This window comes from Hippocampus bargibanti, linkage group LG08 (genome assembly GCF_051943395.1).
Source record: "Hippocampus bargibanti isolate YZ-2025 linkage group LG08, ASM5194339v1, whole genome shotgun sequence".
Taxonomy (NCBI): domain Eukaryota; kingdom Metazoa; phylum Chordata; class Actinopteri; order Syngnathiformes; family Syngnathidae; genus Hippocampus; species Hippocampus bargibanti.
The window spans coordinates 10834442-10852413 of record NC_142741.1 but is presented as its reverse complement, the minus strand read 5'-3'; the positions used below and the strand labels follow the sequence as shown (position 1 = coordinate 10852413).

Sequence of the window (17972 nt, the reverse complement as noted above, 5' to 3'; positions counted from 1 at the left end):
CTACCTACCACCAGGTGGTGATCAGTTACAGCTCCGCCCCTCTCTTCACCCGAGTGTCCAAAACATGTGGCCACAAATCTGATGACACAACTACAAAGTCAATCATCATAATGCGACCCAGGGTGTCCTGGTGATAAGTGCACATACGGACACCCTTATTTTTGAAAGAGGTGTTCATTATAGACAATTGGTGTCGAGCAGAGAAGTCCAACAACAAAACGTCACTCGGGTTGTGATGGGGAAGGGGGGGGGGGGTGTTCCTCACAATCACACCCTTCCAGGTCGCACTGTCATTGCCCACATAAGCATTGAAATCACCCAGCAGAACAAGGGAGTCCCCAGCAGGAGTACACTCCAGCACATCCTCTAAGAGAGCCATAAAAGTAAAATATTTAGAAATGTTTTTCAGTGAGAGCCACAACACGCGAGCGAGCGCACACACACACATACACGTTTTTGCTAGTTGGTGGGGACATGGTGTGCAAAGGTTTTTACCCGTGGGAAACCAATTTCAAACATGAAAAAGGCATTTATGCAACTCATAAAAATGTATACTGTACTTACATTTGCCTTCTATGTTTAAAAACAAAAACACACCTCACGTGTCTTTTTTAGTTCACATTTTTTATGAAGGTTTCAAACAACCTTTGATAAAACGTTAATTATAACAGCACCAAAATGCACAGCATGTCCACATACCAAAACAACAAATAAACTGTATTTTGTTTTTCTACTTTGATTCCTTTTATCACTTTGCTGCTGTGAAATGTAAATTTCTCCACTGCAAGACTAATAAAGGGAAATCCAATCCATCCAATCCAAACCCCTGAGCAGTTCCTTTTTAGTCATTAACACAGCATTGTGATAGAGGTGAAATAAACACAACACAACAAAACAAAACAGAACAAACAACAAATTATACTCTGTTGTTAAAAAAATATTATCTGATAAGCAATACAAAAGAATAAATTTCAATGTACTCGCTAGAAGATGCAAATCAAGGTCAAAATTACTAAAAACTAAAAACAAACAAATTATTCATGAAATGAAAAAATACATTTTGGTGGAATCTAAGGTTACACATCAGTCACAAACAGTACATCAATTGGATTGGATTGGATTGGATTGGATTGGATTGGATTTGCCTTTATTAGTCTCGCAGTGGAGAAATTTACATTTCACAGCAGCAAAGTTATGAAAGAAATGAAAGTAGAAAAGCAAAACATAGGAGCTGCTGGAAAGGCAGCCACTCTCGCGGCGCCGTCAATGTTGCGGTATACAAAGCAGAGGAAAACTGAAATTTCGTATCCAGTGTTGCTTTGTTCCTCAATATTGTAGGCACTAATGCCTTCAATATTGCGGAACAAAGCATTTTTCAAACTTAGCAAACGTGGTTTGAGTGGTCTGTTATCATCAAGACACAGCAGTATTTTCTGAACAAAGGTGAATGTGTGGGTTAATTTCTTTGGATAATCTAAATGCAATACATATGGGGTTGTCTGTCACCTGCCAGAGAGAAGTGCGACAGGAGTGTTCTCAATGACTGGATCATCTCCCCGCTGCAAAATACACACAAACATACACATACAAAATAAAGTAAAATGTTACAGAGATGAATCAACCTGGATTTGGGGTTATGCACTGGAATTACATGCAAAAATAAAGATGAGTTTGACCTAAAGACCTTCTATGACTCTGTGGTGGCATCAGCCATCCACTATGGCATTGTCTGCTGGTCAGGCAGCATCACCACCCGGGACAGAAAAAGACTGGAGCGCTTTGTCAAGCGGGCCAGTTCTGTCGTGGGCTGCTCGCTGGACTCTCTAGAGGAGGTGGGCAACAGACGGACGCTAGCTAAACTAAAAGCTATGACGGACAGCCCCTCCCACCCCCTCCTGCCCATCCTGAAAGCTCTGGGTAGCTCCTTTAGCCAGAGACTATTACACCCGCGCTGCAAGAAGGAGAGGTACCGCCGCTCGCTCCTACCGACTGCTGTCAGGCTTCACAATTCCCAATGATCACATGTGAAAAAAAAAAAAAAAAAAAAAACTGGACACTTGTAAATATGGGTTGTTGCAATATATCTAAATGCATTTCTTGATTCTGCACTATGTACAGTCTTGTTTATAGAACGGTTTTTGCACATCTACATTTGCACAGTATACAGTTGACATTTTTATTTTGTTATGCTTAGAATATCTTGTTTTCTATCCTTTCACTCCCACCCCAACCCCATCCCTCTTCAATTGCTGCTGTGGACTGCGAATTTCCCCATTGCGGGACGGATAAAGGTATTCTGATTCTGATTCTGATACATGTATTATTTTTAATATACATCGGGTAATTAATCATGTAGCATTAATAAAAATGTAAACATACCTTAGATAATGGTGGTGTTACTCAATTTCCACCCAGGGGCTAAAAGGTTGAATAGAAAAAACAGACAACAAATAAAAATCCTTGATCCATGTTTACTTTTTAAATTTAATAAATAATCTAATTTACCAGATTAAATGATGCCATAGAGCTAGTCAGATGTTTGCAGTTTGATTACTTGGCCTCCAGCAGCTCTCTCAGTCTCCTTAATGTGCCAACAATACATTTAAAAAGTTTTATGTTTACACATGAATGACCATACATGAATTGTACATAGTCATATTTTAGTTGGCTGGCATTATATTTACTGAGTGCATTCTTAAAACTGCAGCACAACTGTTGCACGGTGAATGAGCATGACTTCTTGTGCTGCCGTTTGCAAACAAAGTTAACTCAAAGCACCAACCTGCTGAAATTGCAGCCTCTGTGTGTGGCGGATTTCGGGTGACCCTTATAACTTTTGACCTTCGCCGACACAAACATAACTTGCAACACCCTGTGATAGATATTACTCCACCACCGCCCAAACAAACCTGCGCGGTACAATTCTCTTAACAACACTGCTCTGTCTTTCAACAAACAAGAGACATTCGTTTAAGAAACATTCCTACTTACCACAGAAGAGCTCGTAACATTAGGAGAAGTCCTTGGGTCAAGCGGTGGATGATGTCCTCAGTCGCAAGCGCGACACAAACGAGCATCTTTGCTAGCTTGCAAAGTCGGCAAGAGCCCCAAACGGACTTTCAAAATATTCCTTTCCTGAGGGGTGACTACAGCATTGACCCACTGGGACTTGTAATATATATATATATATATATATATATATATATATATATATATAAAAAACATTGTCTCACCCCTCATGGGTGGGGTCTGTCCTCCATCTTTTAGCTCGGGTCCTCTACCAGAGGCCAGGAAGCTTGAGGGTTCTGCGCAGTATCCGTGCTGTTCCCAGCACTGCGCTTTTCTGGACCGAGATATCCGATCTTGTTCCCGGGATCTGTTGAAACCACTCGATGAGTTTGTGGGTCACTGCCCCGAGTGCTCTGACCACCACAGGCACGACTGTCACCTTTACCTTCCAGGCTCTCTCCAGCTCCTCTCTGAGCCCTTGGTATTTCTCGATTTTCTCATGTTCCTTCTTTCTGATGTTTCCATCACTCGGTACAGCTACATCCACGACAACAGCTTCCTTTTGCCCTTTATCAATGAGCACGATATCTGGTTGGTTGGCCATTACCATCTTCTCAGTCTGTATCTGGAAGTCCCACAGGATCTTTGCTCGGTCATTCTCTACTACCTTTGGAGGTGTTTCCCATTTTGACCTTGGGGTTTCCAGTGCATACTCCGCACAGATGTTACACCCTGCAGTTATGTGTTGGATTGTCTCAGGTGCCTCTTTGCACAACCTACACCTTGGGTCTTTCCTGGTGTGGTATATCCCTGCCTTTATGGCTCTGGTGTTCAGGGCTTGCTCTTGAGCAGCCAGGATGAGTGCCTCTGTGCTGTCCTTTAGGCCAGCCCTCTCTAGCCACTGATAGGACTTCTTGAGATCAGCCACTTCTGTTATGGTTCGGTGGTACATCCCGTGTAGGGGCTTTTCCTCCCATGATTGTCCCTCTTCCAGCACCTCATCCTCTGTTCCCCATTGTCTGAGACATTCTCTGAGTACATCATCCGCTGGAGCCTTCTCTTTTATGTATTCATGTAGCTTGGATATTTCATCCTGGACAGTGGCTCTCACACTCACTAGTCCTACTTCCTTACGGCTTGTGTACAGTCTCAGGGTGCTGGATCTGGGATGGAACCCTCCATGCACAGTGAGGAGTTTTCGGATCTTAACATCCGTGGTCTGAATCTCTTCCTTTGGCCACCTTATTATTCCTGCAGGGTATCTGATCACTGGCAGGGCATAGCTGTTTATTGCCCGGGTCTTGTTCTTGCCATTGAGCTGGCTACTGAGGACTTGCCTCACCCGCTGGAGGTATTTGGTCGTAGCCGCTTTCCTTGTTGCTAGTTCGAGGTTGCCATTGGCCTGTGGTATACCAAGGTACTTGTAGCTGTTTTCAATGTCTGCTATTGTTCCTTCAGGGAGTGAGACCCCTTCTGTGTGTGAGGTACAACACAAATTCTGAGGTGAAGGTCCCCCGGCTGCCACATTAGAGGAAGAGGTTCAACCAGAGATTGGGAGGCAAGCCCCAATGAATGATGAGATTTGGAAGCCAGCCCCAATGAATGAAATGCTGAGCGAAGCAGCAACATATATATATATATATATATATATATATATATATATATATATATATATATATATATATATATATATAGTAAAGTCTCGTTATATCGATATTCATAATACTGCTTATTACAACACTATTTTCATTTCCCTTGCACATTTCTAGTCTTTTTATGTATAATTAGTTCAGTTTAGTACGATTCGTGGTTTTTCCGATAATCCGGTTACTACGGTGCTCTTTTTCATCTCCCGCCGGCCATTTTGCTATGTTTATATCGATACACGCCATCGGTCGCGCCATTGGTCGACTTGGTCACGTGAGTTTGTTACGTGACCAGCTCCCGTGTAGCAGAGCCATTTTCATTTTCAGACGCTAGCTCGTGTGTAGCAGACGAGATTGAAGTGTTTGTGTTAAAAGGTAAAAATGGAAAGCAGAAGAAGATTGATGACTTTTTTAAATTGCATAAATAATACAGTAAGATGTAAGCGTTGCAGTTTCCCGGTTGTGTTATGTACATGCCCACTGTACTGTATATGAATGCAATCGTTTTGTGTCTTGATCGACGTGTGCATTCAATGAGAGGGGGTGTGCAAAGTAGCGCCGGCTGGAGCGCTGTTCGGTCGTGTGCTTCCGCCGAAGATCCGCCAGGCGTGGTGGGTGTGTATTATGAAAATAGTGCTTATTATAAGGTTTTTTTTTTCATAAATAAGAGGTTCTTAAGATGAAAAGTTTGTAAGATAAGGTGTTTGTAAGTTGGGTCTCACTGTATCGACATTTTTTCTAACTCCCGAGAATATCGATATAACGAGACTTTACTGTATATATGTGTGTGTGTGTGTGTGTGTGTGTGAGAGAGACGGGTGTCACAACAGTGACTGTGTTCATCTCCACAATGCTGCCGTCTCAATAAGACCAGACGCGTCGATGTGTCTTTTCATTTCTTTTATTTCTGTAACACAGTATGGCAGAAGGGATGGGTGAAGTCGCATGGGTTTCGTCTTGTGATTAACCTAAATCTCTTCCAGATTGTTCTCAATATGCAAAACATTGTAGATAACAAAACAGAATGAACAACGTGTGATCGTATAGTGGTTATTTACAGAAAAAGAGAATACAACACAAGTTCAATGTTATTTACATGATGTCCCTGAACGCATCATAGTCGGAGACTCGGCAGAGCATGCGGTGCGCTTGCAATGGCGCACAGTTCAACACGCCATGAACACTCATGGGCAAATGAAACACGACACAAGAAACTGAATATTGTACAATAAAAACGAAATGAAGCAATTATTACCTGCAACAATGTATGGCAGAAGGGATGGGTGAAGTTGCATGAGTTTCGTCTGGTGATTAACTGCGCAACAGAAAAGCGCTATGAAGCCAATGTGATTCAAAGTTCCACTCGACAAAACGTGAATTACAAAATGACACAAAAAGTAATCTGGACTCGAAATGAATAAGGGAACTAATTAGATAACACTAGACAGTACAAAAGGGGAAATAAAGTAAGATATTGTCATGAAAATGCGCGTTAATCCAGACCATCAGAGAAATGCGACTCACCCTAAATCTCTTCCAGATTGTTCTGGAAACTATGGGCGGGACCTGGTGCCACACTGTGCGCCGTTGCGTCACTTCCTTCATAATTTAATAATCTTGTGCACAACTCCGTTTTATATATAATCCTCGTCTCACCCACCATGGGTGGTGTCTGTCCCCATTTCAGCTCGGGTCCTCTACCAGAGGCCAGGAAGCTTGAGGGTTCTGCGCAGTATCCGTGCTGTTCCCAGCACCGCGCTTTTCTGGACCGAGATATCCGATGTTGTTCCCGGGATCTGTTGCAACCACTCGTCGAGTTTGGGGGTCACTGCCCCAAGTGCTCCGACCACCACAGGCACGACTGTCACCTTTACCTTCCAGGCTCTCTGCAGCTCCTCTCTGAGCCCTTGGTATTTCTCGATTTTCTCATGTTCCTTCTTTCTGATGTTCCCATCACTCGGGACCGCTACATCCACGACAACGGCTTTCTTTTCCCCTTTATCTATGACCACGATATCAGGTTGGTTGGCCATTACCATCTTGTCAGTCTGTATCTGGAAGTCCCACAGGATTTTTGCTCGGTCATTCTCCACCACCTTGGGAGGTGTTTCCCATTTTGACCTTGGGGTTTCCAGTCCATACTCCGCACAGATGTTTCGGTAGACTATGCCAGCCACCTGGTTATGGCGCTCCATGTAGGCTTTCCCTGCCAGCATCTTACACCCTGCAGTTACGTGTTGGATTGTCTCAGGTGCCTCTTTGCACAACCTACACCTTGGGTCTTGTCTGGTGTGGTATATCCCTGCCTCTATGGCTCTGGTGTTCAGGGCCTGCTCTTGGGCAGCCAGGATGAGTGCCTCTGTGCTGTCCTTTAGGCCAGCCCTCTCTAGCCACTGATAGGACTTCTTGAGATCAGCCACTTCTGCTATGGTTCGGTGGTACATCCCGTGTAGGGGCTTTTCCTCCCATGATTGTCCCTCTTCCAGCACCTCATCCTCTGTTCCCCATTGACTGAGACATTCTCTGAGTACATCATCCGTTGGAGCCTTCTCTTTGATGTATTCATGGAGCTTGGATGTTTCCTCCTGGACAGTGGCTCTCACACTCACTAGTCCCCGGCCTCCTTCCTTACGGCTTGTGTACAGTCTCAGGGTGCTGGACTTGGGATGGAACCCTCCGTGCATGGTGAGGAGTTTTCGGGTCTTAACATCCGTGGTCTGAATCTCTTCCTTTGGCCACCTTATTATTCCGGCAGGGTATCTGATCACTGGCAGGGCATAGCTGTTTATTGCCCGGGTCTTATTCTTGCCATTGAGCTGGCTTCTGAGGACTTGCCTCACCCGCTGGAGGTATTTGGTCGTAGCCGCTTTCCTTGTTGCTAATTCGAGGTTGCCATTGGCCTGTGGTATACCGAGGTACTTGTAGCTGTTTTCAATGTCTGCTATTGTTCCTTCAGTGAGTGAGACCCCTTCAGTGTGGACTACCTTGCCCCTCTTAGTCACCATCCGACTACATTTCTCCAGCCCGAATGACATTCCGATATCACTGCTGTAGATCCTGGTTGTGTGGATCAGGGAGTCTATGTCCCTTTCGCTCTTAGCATACAGCTTGATGTCATCCATGTAGAGGAGGTGACTGATCGTAGCTCCATTTCTGAGGCGGTATCCATAGCCTGTCTTGGCGATTATCTGGCTGAGGGGGTTCAGTCCTATGCAGAACAGCAGTGGGGAGAGTGCATCACCTTGGTATATGCCACATTTGATGGACACTTGCGTTAGTGGCTTGCCATTGGCTTCAAGTGTGGTTTTCCACATCCTCATCGAGTTTGCAACGAAGGCTCTCAGGGTCCTGTTGACCTTATACAACTCCAAGCATTCATTGATCCATGAGTGTGGCATCGAGTCATATGCTTTCTTGTAATCAATCCAGGCTGTGCACAGGTTGGTATGTCGGGACCTGCAGTCTTGAGCGACTGTTCTGTCAACCAGCAGCTGATGTTTGGCACCTCTAGTATCTCTACTAATGCCTTTCTGTGCTTTGCTCATGTATTGATCCATGTGTCCACTTATCTTAGCCGCAATGATGCCTGACATGAGCTTCCATGTTGTGGAGAGACAGGTTATTGGCCGATAGTTGGAAGGAACTGCACCCTTTGAGGAATCCTTCATGATTAGGATTGTTCGCCCTTCGGTTAGCCATCCTGGGTGAGTCCCATCCATCAGCAGCTGGTTCATTTGTGCTGCTAGGCGCTCGTGGAGAGCTGTGAGTTTTTTTAGCCAGTAGGTGTGGACCATATCCGGGCCTGGTGCCGTCCAGTTTTTCATACCTGAGACAGCGGCTGGATAGCTCAGTTGATAAGGCATCGGTTTGGAATGTGGGAGACGAGGGTTCGAATCCCACTTGTGGCAGAGAAAATGAGCACAAATGAGCACAATGACATCATCCAGTGTGGGTCCTTGGGCAAGACCCTTCACGCTAATGCCTACCTCATACAATGATGAGAGACAATAAATGGAATGACATGCCGGCTCAGACGTCGCCCGGCCAAACAAGGTCTGCGTCAGGTGCTGGGGAACCAGAGCACCCTGATGAAAAATGGGCTACTGGAACAAAGCGGAGATGGACGAGATATATATATATATATATATATATATATATATATATATATATAATGTGACATAATCGCGTAAGAGACAATACCTGATCGCACAGGAAAGTTCCTGACAGATAATCATTATACAAAAAGGAAAAAGAGGAGAGAAGTGAAAAATAGAAGAAGAGAGAGAGAAAAAGCGGGGGGCGGGGGGGTGCTCGGGGTTTTAACATTTCATTGAGTCTGCACAACATAGTGAAATTGACAACAAGGAGGGGGGGGGCACCAGATGATTCGGCAAGCACATCATCCTATGCCATATTTCATCAACAAATCATGTGTTTTGATAGCGTTTGGGTCGGCAGATGGTTGAATTGTTTTCTGATATAGTTTCATTTCATTTTGAAATATTACAAATAGGGGTTTCGGCAAGAAAAACTAATAAATTAATAATAAAATATTTATCGTTGGTCTTGTTGTAATATCCAAAGAACATGTCTTTGCAGTGATATATGAACGGAGAAGTGATTTTACATTGAACATATTTGTCGATGAGAAGGTTTCTTCAGCCGTCATCTGTACAAAAGTGAAGGTTTCGGACGTTTCGCCTCCTATCCAAGAGGCTTCGAACTAAATTTTTAGTTCGCTGACGAAGCCTCTTGGATCTTGGCTTCGAACTAAATTTTTAGTTCGCTGACGAAGCCTCTTGGATAGGAGGCGAAACGTCCGAAACCTTCACTTTTGTACAGATGACGGCTGAAGAAACCTTCTCATCGATGGACCACTCCTGTACGACTGAGAGCTTACACAGATGTATTGAACATATTTGACAAAGTTTTTCCAGAAGCGAGTAGTGACGGGACAAGCCCAGAAGAGGTGAGTTGCAGTTTCAGGCTCAGCTTCACAAAATGTACAAGATCTATCCTGTAAGGACCGTATCTTATGTTTAACAGGAAAGCAACGGTGCAAAAGTTTGTAGGTTATTTCCCTTTGTTTGTTTGTGATGAAAAATGTATATGGGAGGGTCCAAACCTTTTCCCATGGGATATTTGGGACATACATTCTCCAGTGATGAACAATGTAGGGAACCGTCACAAAAGATGTTTGAAACAAATGACTAATTGCACGGTTCCGATTTGTTGTCCAATCAGCTACGGACAAGTACTGGAAGTCACACAGCAGCGATCTATTGTCCAATCAGCTACGGACAAGTTTGTTGGGAGAACATTTAGACTGAAAGTTAAAACTTGTTACATCCTGCTTTCACAACGATTCAACTAACAAGCTTCATACATCCATGTAGACTAAATTAAACATGCAATAACATAATATTTACCGATCTAAACATAATATAACATAAAATGGACTAAGCTAAACATGGAATAACATAATGTTTACGAATGTGCATAAAAACACGATCATTCCCTCCTGTTGCACATTTACACATTAGTACATACATTTCAAAACGGTTTTCATGCATGCACGTCATACTAACTGCACGGGGTACCATTCTTTATATTTTACTTTACTTTATCTTAGATTATTTTATCTAATCTATCTAACCTATCTAACTTTATCTAATATTATCTAATTGAAATGTAAATTTCTCCACTGTGAGACTAATAAAGGCATATCCAATCCAATAACCTAATCTAACACCATGGAGAAGGCGAAAAACCTCTGTCATAACTTTACTGCTGTGATTTGCAACCTCTCCATTTGTGAGAGTTTTGAATTTTGATGAGGAAAACTCCTTCTCGGCTCTCCATTTCTTTTTTTGTTGGAGCAACCACACTCTGGCCATGGTGTACTATTCCTAGCTACAACACAGGGTCCCCTTCGTGCATTTGTTGATACAAAACCTTTGCGTAATTCACCTGAGAATTAGGTATCATATTCATTAGTGTTGCTGTTAAGCATGGAATAATACAACCAATGACTAAGAAAATAAGTACAATCACAATTGCGATAGGGATAAACATTCTGACCAAAGTCGTATTCCAAGAGCCCCCCAAAAGCCCGTCAAAGATCCACGGGTGATCAAGCCGTCCATCTTTGGCCATGGCATCTCTAAGATCCCTGATAACAGACAAAGCATCAGTCATGTTTATGGAATTCGCTTCTTCGGGTATGTACGTACAACAAGCGTCACCCACCATAGCACAGACGCCCCCTTGTGGGGCTGTCAAAAGGTCCAAAATCATTCTATTTTGCAGCACCATTTGTCTAATTGCTGCAATTTCAGTATTTTGCATTTCAGCTATTTCCAAACTGGCATTTACAAAAACTTGAAATCTGTAGTCAATTGTTTCAATTCGTAGCATGTTTTTAGCCACTCCAATTTGTGGAAAAAGAGCTAACATTACCTTACTACCAGTGCTATGGTGTTTGAATTGTTCTGGAACATCAGTTACCCAAATCGAATCATGGGGCTTAAACGACACTCTTCTTTTCACATGATGGTGCACTGGACGACTGGTAACGATGAAAGTATTGTCAGTTACAGTAACAGGTGCGCACAAACCGTAGGCTCTCGGAGGAATAAAAGAATATACTTTCCAACCGCATAACCACCAAAGATGTGAAGATATGGGTAAAATGGTGACATTGGTGTTTAACGGTAGCACATATAAACATCTATCCTCATCTATAAAACCTAAGTTTTGACCACATTACAACGCATACTGGTAATCGCAACCCGCTCTCGGTCATAACCTGATTTTCAATTTCCAAAATGGTATCTAAACTTGGAACAATCTCTCCTCTCGAAGCATTGCGAAAAACTGGAACATGTTGATCAGGTTTATGAGAAGATATTAACATATACGCAGCTCGAGCCATTTTATCTCTCTCTATATATATATATACAGTAAAGTCTCGTTATATCGATATCGGATATATCGATAGTCCCGGTTATATCGATACTATTTCTATGCACGCACGGAGAAAATTACATGCAAACAGGGTCGGATATATCGATAGTCCCGGTTATATCGATATTTTTTCGGACTCCCTTGAATATCGATATAACGAGACTTTACTGTATATATATATATATATATATATATATATATATATATATATATATATATATATGGGAGACTAGGGTTCGAATCCCACTTGGGGCAGAGAAAATGAGCACAAAAACATCATCCAGTGTGGGTCCTTGGGCAAGAACCTTCACGCTAATGCCTACCTCATACAATGATGAGAGACAATAAATGGAATGACATGCCGGCTCAGACGTCGCCCGGGAAAACAAGGTCTGCGTCAGGTGCTGGGGAACCAGAGCACCCTGATGAAAAATGGGCGACTGGAACAAAGCGGAGATGGACGAGATGAGATAACATGGCTCTGTGGGAATGCTACTACTCAAGCAACCCTAGTCAGAGGGGTTACATGCGGAGAATGGGGGCTGAATGGTTACTTCGAAACCCACAGTCACGGTTGACCACGAAACAACTAGTAGCTCAGTGTTAATATCCACAAACGGCAATTGCTGTCACAACTTGAGATTGATGAGGTACAACGCAAATTCCGAGGTGAAGGGCTCCAGGCTGCCACATCAGAGAAAGAGGTTCAACCAGAGATTGGGAGGCAAGCCCCAATGAATGATGAGATTGGGAAGCCAGGCCCAATGAATGAAATGCTGAGCGAGGCAGCAACTGACCTGAGAGATAAGATCATGGCAAGAATGAAAACTGGGCAACTAAGAAACCGATTACAACGGCTATGTGAAGTACCACCCGAAAGTCTCATGGAAACTGAATGCAGCACTGAGAACGATCCCGACCGGAACGATCACGGAAACCAATGAGCTGATATACACCTCAGCATCAGTGATCCTAGAGATGCTTGGCTACAAGAGCAACCATGAGAGCCACAAGATTCATTACCCACCATGGAAAAGATGGTTGGAGGCCAAGATCAAGGCAGCTCGGAAAGATGTGAGTCAATTGACGGAGACCCAGAGAGGTGTGAATAAAAGGCCAATACCCGAGAGGTACATGCAGATAACCATACCTGAAGCACTCGAAACTGCCAAACAAAGGCTCCAGGCCTTGTCCAGTCGCCTATAGAGGTACACAAAAGAGAATGAGGCCAGAAGAATAAACAGGCTGTTCGCAACACAACCTGCGAAAGTGTACGCTCAGTGGCAGGGTTCTAACAGCAGAGCAGACCCTCCAAGGCTGGAAACTGAAAGATACTGGAAAGGCATATGGGAGAAGTAGGTCGCACATAACAGCAGTGCACAATGGCTGGTGATTCTGAAAGAGGAGCACAGCAACCTCCCTGAACAGAACCCAGTTATCATCACAGCGGCAGATATACAAGGAAGAGTCTCAGGTATGAAAAACTGGACGGCACCAGGCCCGGATATGGTCCACACCTACTGGCTAAAGAAACTCACAGCTCTCCACGAGCGCCTGGCAGCACAAATGAACCAGTTGCTGATGGATGGGACTCACCCAGGATGGCTAACCGAAGGGCGAACAATCCTGATCATGAAGGATTCCTCAAAGGGTGCAGTTCCTTCCAACTACCGGCCAATAACCTGTCTCTCCACAACATGGAAGCTCATGTCAGGCATCATTGCGGCTAAGATAAGCGGACACATGCATCAATACATGAGCAAAGCACAGAAATGCATTAGTAGAGATACTAGAGGTGCCAAACATCAGCTGCTGGTTGACAGAACAGTCGCACAAGACTGCAGGTCCCGACATACCAACCTGTGCACAGCCTGGATTGATTACAAGAAAGCATATGACTCGATGCCACACACACATGGATCACTGAATGCTTGGAGTTGTATAAGGTCAACAGGACCCTGAGAGCCCTCCCAGACCAGCTACTAGCGTGGCGGGCTAATAGCGGACTAGCGGCCGCCGCACCAGACATCCCCGATGAACTGAAGAGGAGGAAACGAGGATGTCGGGCCGGGAAAGATCGCCGCAAAAGAACGAGGAAATACCGACACGTTCTCCCGTCCGTCATCATGGGGAACGTGAGATCGCTCCTGAATAAAATGGACGAGCTGGCGGCGCTAACGCGGCACCAGAGGGACTTCCGGGAAGCCAGCTTGCTACTCGTCACGGAGACATGGCTTTCGGCAATCACTCCGGACGCCCACGCAGAGTTGGAGGGCTTCCAACTCGTACGAGCGGACAGAAATGAAGGCAGCGGTAAGCAGAAAGGAGGGGGGATTGCTGTATTTGTGAATGACAAATGGTGCAATCCTGGGCACATCATGGTGAAGGAAAAAATTTGCACTCGGGACATCGAGCTGCTAGCCGTTAGCCTCCGGCCGCATTACCTGCCACGGGAATTCTCACACGTCATAGCCGTGACGACGTACATTCCCCCTACGGCAAATGGCGGCGCTGCCTCCGATGCCCTCATATCTGTTGTAAACAAGCTGCACACCCAGTCCCCCAACGGATTGTTTATCATCTCAGGGGACTTCAATCACATTTCCCTAAAATTCTCCCTCCCAACATTCACACAGTATGTAACTTGTGCCACCAGAGACAATAACATATTGGACCTATTTTATTCAAACGCCAAGGATGCATACAAACCCTCCCCCCTCCCCCCTCTCGGAAGAGCAGACCACAATATGGTTTATCTCCAGCCTGTGTACAAACCCCTTGTGCAGCGGCAACCTGCTGTGACCCGCACGATCAAAAGATGGTCCACAGAAGCTGAAGAAGCTCTGCGGGACTGTTTTGATTCAACCAGGTGGGAGCTCTTTACTGAGATTCATGGGGAGGACATTGACTCACTCACCAACACCATCACAGACTACATTAACTTTTGTGAACAAAACACCGTACCCACCAGGACTGTGCGGTGTTTTGCCAACAATAAACCATGGATTAATCCCGACATAAAAGTCCTCCTGAAGGAGAAGAAAAGGGCTTTTGTGTCGGGCAACAGAGAGAAACTGAAGGCCGTGCAGATCCAACTGAGGAGGAAGATCAGAGAGGGGAAGAAGGCCTACAGGATGAAAATGGAGGAGCATCTGCAAGCCAGCAATGTCGCTGGTGTCTGGAAGGGCCTGAAAAACATCTCAGGCCACAAAAGCCCAGTGACATTGAACGAAAAAGACAAGGACTGGGCAGATGAACTCAACCGCTTTTTCAATCGGTTTGACAAGACGCCAGCCGCCCCCGGCCCACCGTCAACTTCACCTGTAGCTGCACCTGCACCAACTCTCACTGTGGCCTTACCCTCCCTGCCCCCTCTCACGACAAGCTTTCCACAACCAACATCTGCCCTCCCAACCGTTGCGACACCCTCAGCCGCCACTCTGCCTCCTGGTTCATGCCTGTCTGTCACAACTGCGCAGGTGAGGAACCAACTGAGGAGGATGCAGGTGAGGAAGGCAGCAGGTCCGGATGATATCAGTTCCCGACTCCTCAAGACCTGCTCCGACCAGCTGTGTGTCATTGTCCAGCACTTGTTCAACCTGAGCCTGAAGCTGGGCAGAGTTCCACAGCTGTGGAAAACGTCATGCCTGGTCCCAGTGCCCAAGATTGCCAACCCCAAAGAGCTCAACAGCTACAGACCGGTGGCGCTGACGTCTCACCTGATGAAGACGCTGGAGAGACTCGTCCTCGCCCACCTGCGACCGCTGGCAAGCTCATCGGTGGACCCGCTACAGTTTGCCTACCAGCCCAGCATCGGTGTGGAGGATGCCATCATCTACCTCCTCCATACGCCGTTGCTGCACCTGGAGAATGCTGGGAGCACGGTGAGGATCACATTCTTCGATTTCTCCAGTGCCTTCAACACCATCCAGCCAAGGCTACTGGGGGACAAGCTGCGGCATGCCGGAGTCGACCATCACCTCACATCCTGGATTACAGATTACCTCACAAACAGGCCACAGTACGTGAGAGTAAAGAACTGTGAGTCGGGCAGGCTTCTCTGCAGCACCGGAGCGCCGCAGGGAACGTTCCTGGCTCCATTCCTCTTCACCCTCTACACCTCGGACTTCAATTACAACACCCCAACCTGCCACCTTCAGAAGTTCTCTGACGATTCAGATATTGTCGGCCTCATTACAGAGGGAGACGATAGGGAGTACAGGGGACTGACAAAGGACTTTGTGGACTGGCCAGCAGAATCACCTCCAGATCAACACCGGCAAAACCAAGGAGCTGGTGGTGGACTTCTGCAGGAAACAATCGATCGTCACCTGCACCATTGAACATCCAGGGTTCGGACATTGAGAGGGTGACCTCCTACAAGTACCTGGGTGTTACTCTCAACAATAAACTGGACTGGACAACAAACACGGATGCCCTAATCAAAAAGGGACAGAGTCGCCTCTTCCTCCTCAGGAAACTGAGGTCTTTTGGAGTTCAGGGGTCACTCCTAAAGACCTTCTATGACTCTGTGGTGGCATCAGCCATCCACTATGGCATTGTCTGCTGGTCAGGCAGCATCACCACCCGGGACAGAAAAAGACTGGAGCGCTTTGTCAAGCGGGCCAGTTCTGTCGTGGGCTGCTCGCTGGACTCTCTAGAGGAGGTGGGCAACAGACGGACGCTAGCTAAACTAAAAGCTATGACGGACAGCCCCTCCCACCCCCTCCTGCCCATCCTGACAGCTCTGGGTGGCTCCTTTAGCCAGAGACTATTACACCCGCGCTGCAAGAAGGAGAGGTACCGCCGCTCGTTCCTACCGACTGCTGTCAGGCTTCACAATTCCCAATGATCACATGTGAAAAAAAAAAAAAAAAAAAAAAACTGGACACTTGTAAATATGGGTTGTTGCAATATATCTAAATGCATTTCTTGATTCTGCACTATGTACAGTCTTGTTTATAGAACGGTTTTTGCACAACTACATTTGTACAGTATACAGTTGACATTTTTATTTTGTTATGCTTAGAATATCTTGTTTTCTATCCTTTCACTCCCACCCCAACCCCATCCCTCTTCAATTGCTGCTGTGGACTGCAAATTTCCCCATTGCGGGACGAATAAAGGTATTCTGATTCTGATTCTGATTCTGATTCTGAACACTAGCACGTGGTCAACAATGCTAGCCGTTGCTACGGGGTTTCCCAGGGAGTTTCATTGTCCAGGGGGGCAGAGGCTCGTCGGCTGGAGGAGGGGGGCGTTTGGGGGAGCAGTCTTTGTGTGTGTTCTTGTCTTCCCTTTTCGTGTTTTGTCTTTCGTCTTTTTGTTCATGCATTGTGTGTTTTTATGTATTGTTGTGTATGTACGCGCGTTGTGTAAACTTCACTAAGCAAAGAAGGGAGGGGGTGGGTTGTCTGCCAGCAAAGATGCGGACAGACCACCTCCCCATCTTTCTTTCTCTACCCATAAGAGGGGGCTAGGGGGTGAATTCACAGCCACATTCCGAGATCTGCAAATTCATTCATTCGCGAATAAGTTAATAAACGAAAGACGTAAAAAAGAGATGTAAAAAAGACATTCTTACTGCCAAATGTGATTCTGCCGCGATGCCTCTCTTCTCCACAGAACCGAGGCTGCCTTGTCATTACAAGAGTACTCGATCGGGTGCCATAGATCCATGACCTATCCAACCATGCGGCGAGGAGACTTTCACCTGCGCTCGACGTCCTGACATAACACTGTTTCTTTTTTCCGTAGCTTTTTTACGAATGCCGTCTACTTGAAACAAAAACTGAATTAAATAGGCAAACAAATTAGACTGAGTGAACAAATAAATAAGACAGAAGCCGAACTACAGTGAATTTGTAAAATTATCAGCGTTGAAATTGTGCCACATTGTTCTCAAGAGCGATTTGAACATTGGTCGTTTGCGTTTTAGAGTTATTTATTTACTGCTGGGATCTGTTTGGGGCCCGCTGTGTGTCAAAAACTGGGGGATGGTGTTTAAGCAGTGATACCATTGCATTCCTCAGGATAACAAACAATGTATGTTTTTGCTCACGTTTTTTTCCTCTGTCAGGGTTCAATTGAAGAAATAAGGATTTTTTTCTCAAATTGAACTGAAATGAGCAAGATAGATGTTGCTAGATTCGATGATAAATGATTATGGTTAATTCACTCTTATGAAGCTACATTCCCTTTTCCATGAAAGATAAATCATTTTGAAATCCTGATTTGGGCAAATGCGAAATGAAATGGAAATTGTATAAAATGACAGAATCAAAGAGTGAATTTATAAAATAGTAGGATTAGTTTTGTTAAAAAAAAAAGCTAAACCTTGTTCTGCATATG

The 17972-nt window shown here is 45.1% G+C and overlaps 1 long non-coding RNA gene across 1 annotated transcript in view; it reads right to left on the bottom strand.

The window, feature by feature from the left end:
* The window catches only part of LOC148894546 (uncharacterized), a 47967-nt gene extending 30467 nt beyond the window's left edge, over positions 1–17500 (bottom strand). Inside the window, exons 1-2 of the long non-coding RNA XR_016115853.1 lie at positions 17206–17500; positions 1507–1559 (exon numbers count right to left, since the gene is read on the bottom strand). This is a non-coding gene — a long non-coding RNA (uncharacterized LOC148894546). The remainder of the gene's footprint in view (positions 1–1506; positions 1560–17205) is intronic.
* Between the last annotated feature and the right edge of the window lie 472 nt (positions 17501–17972).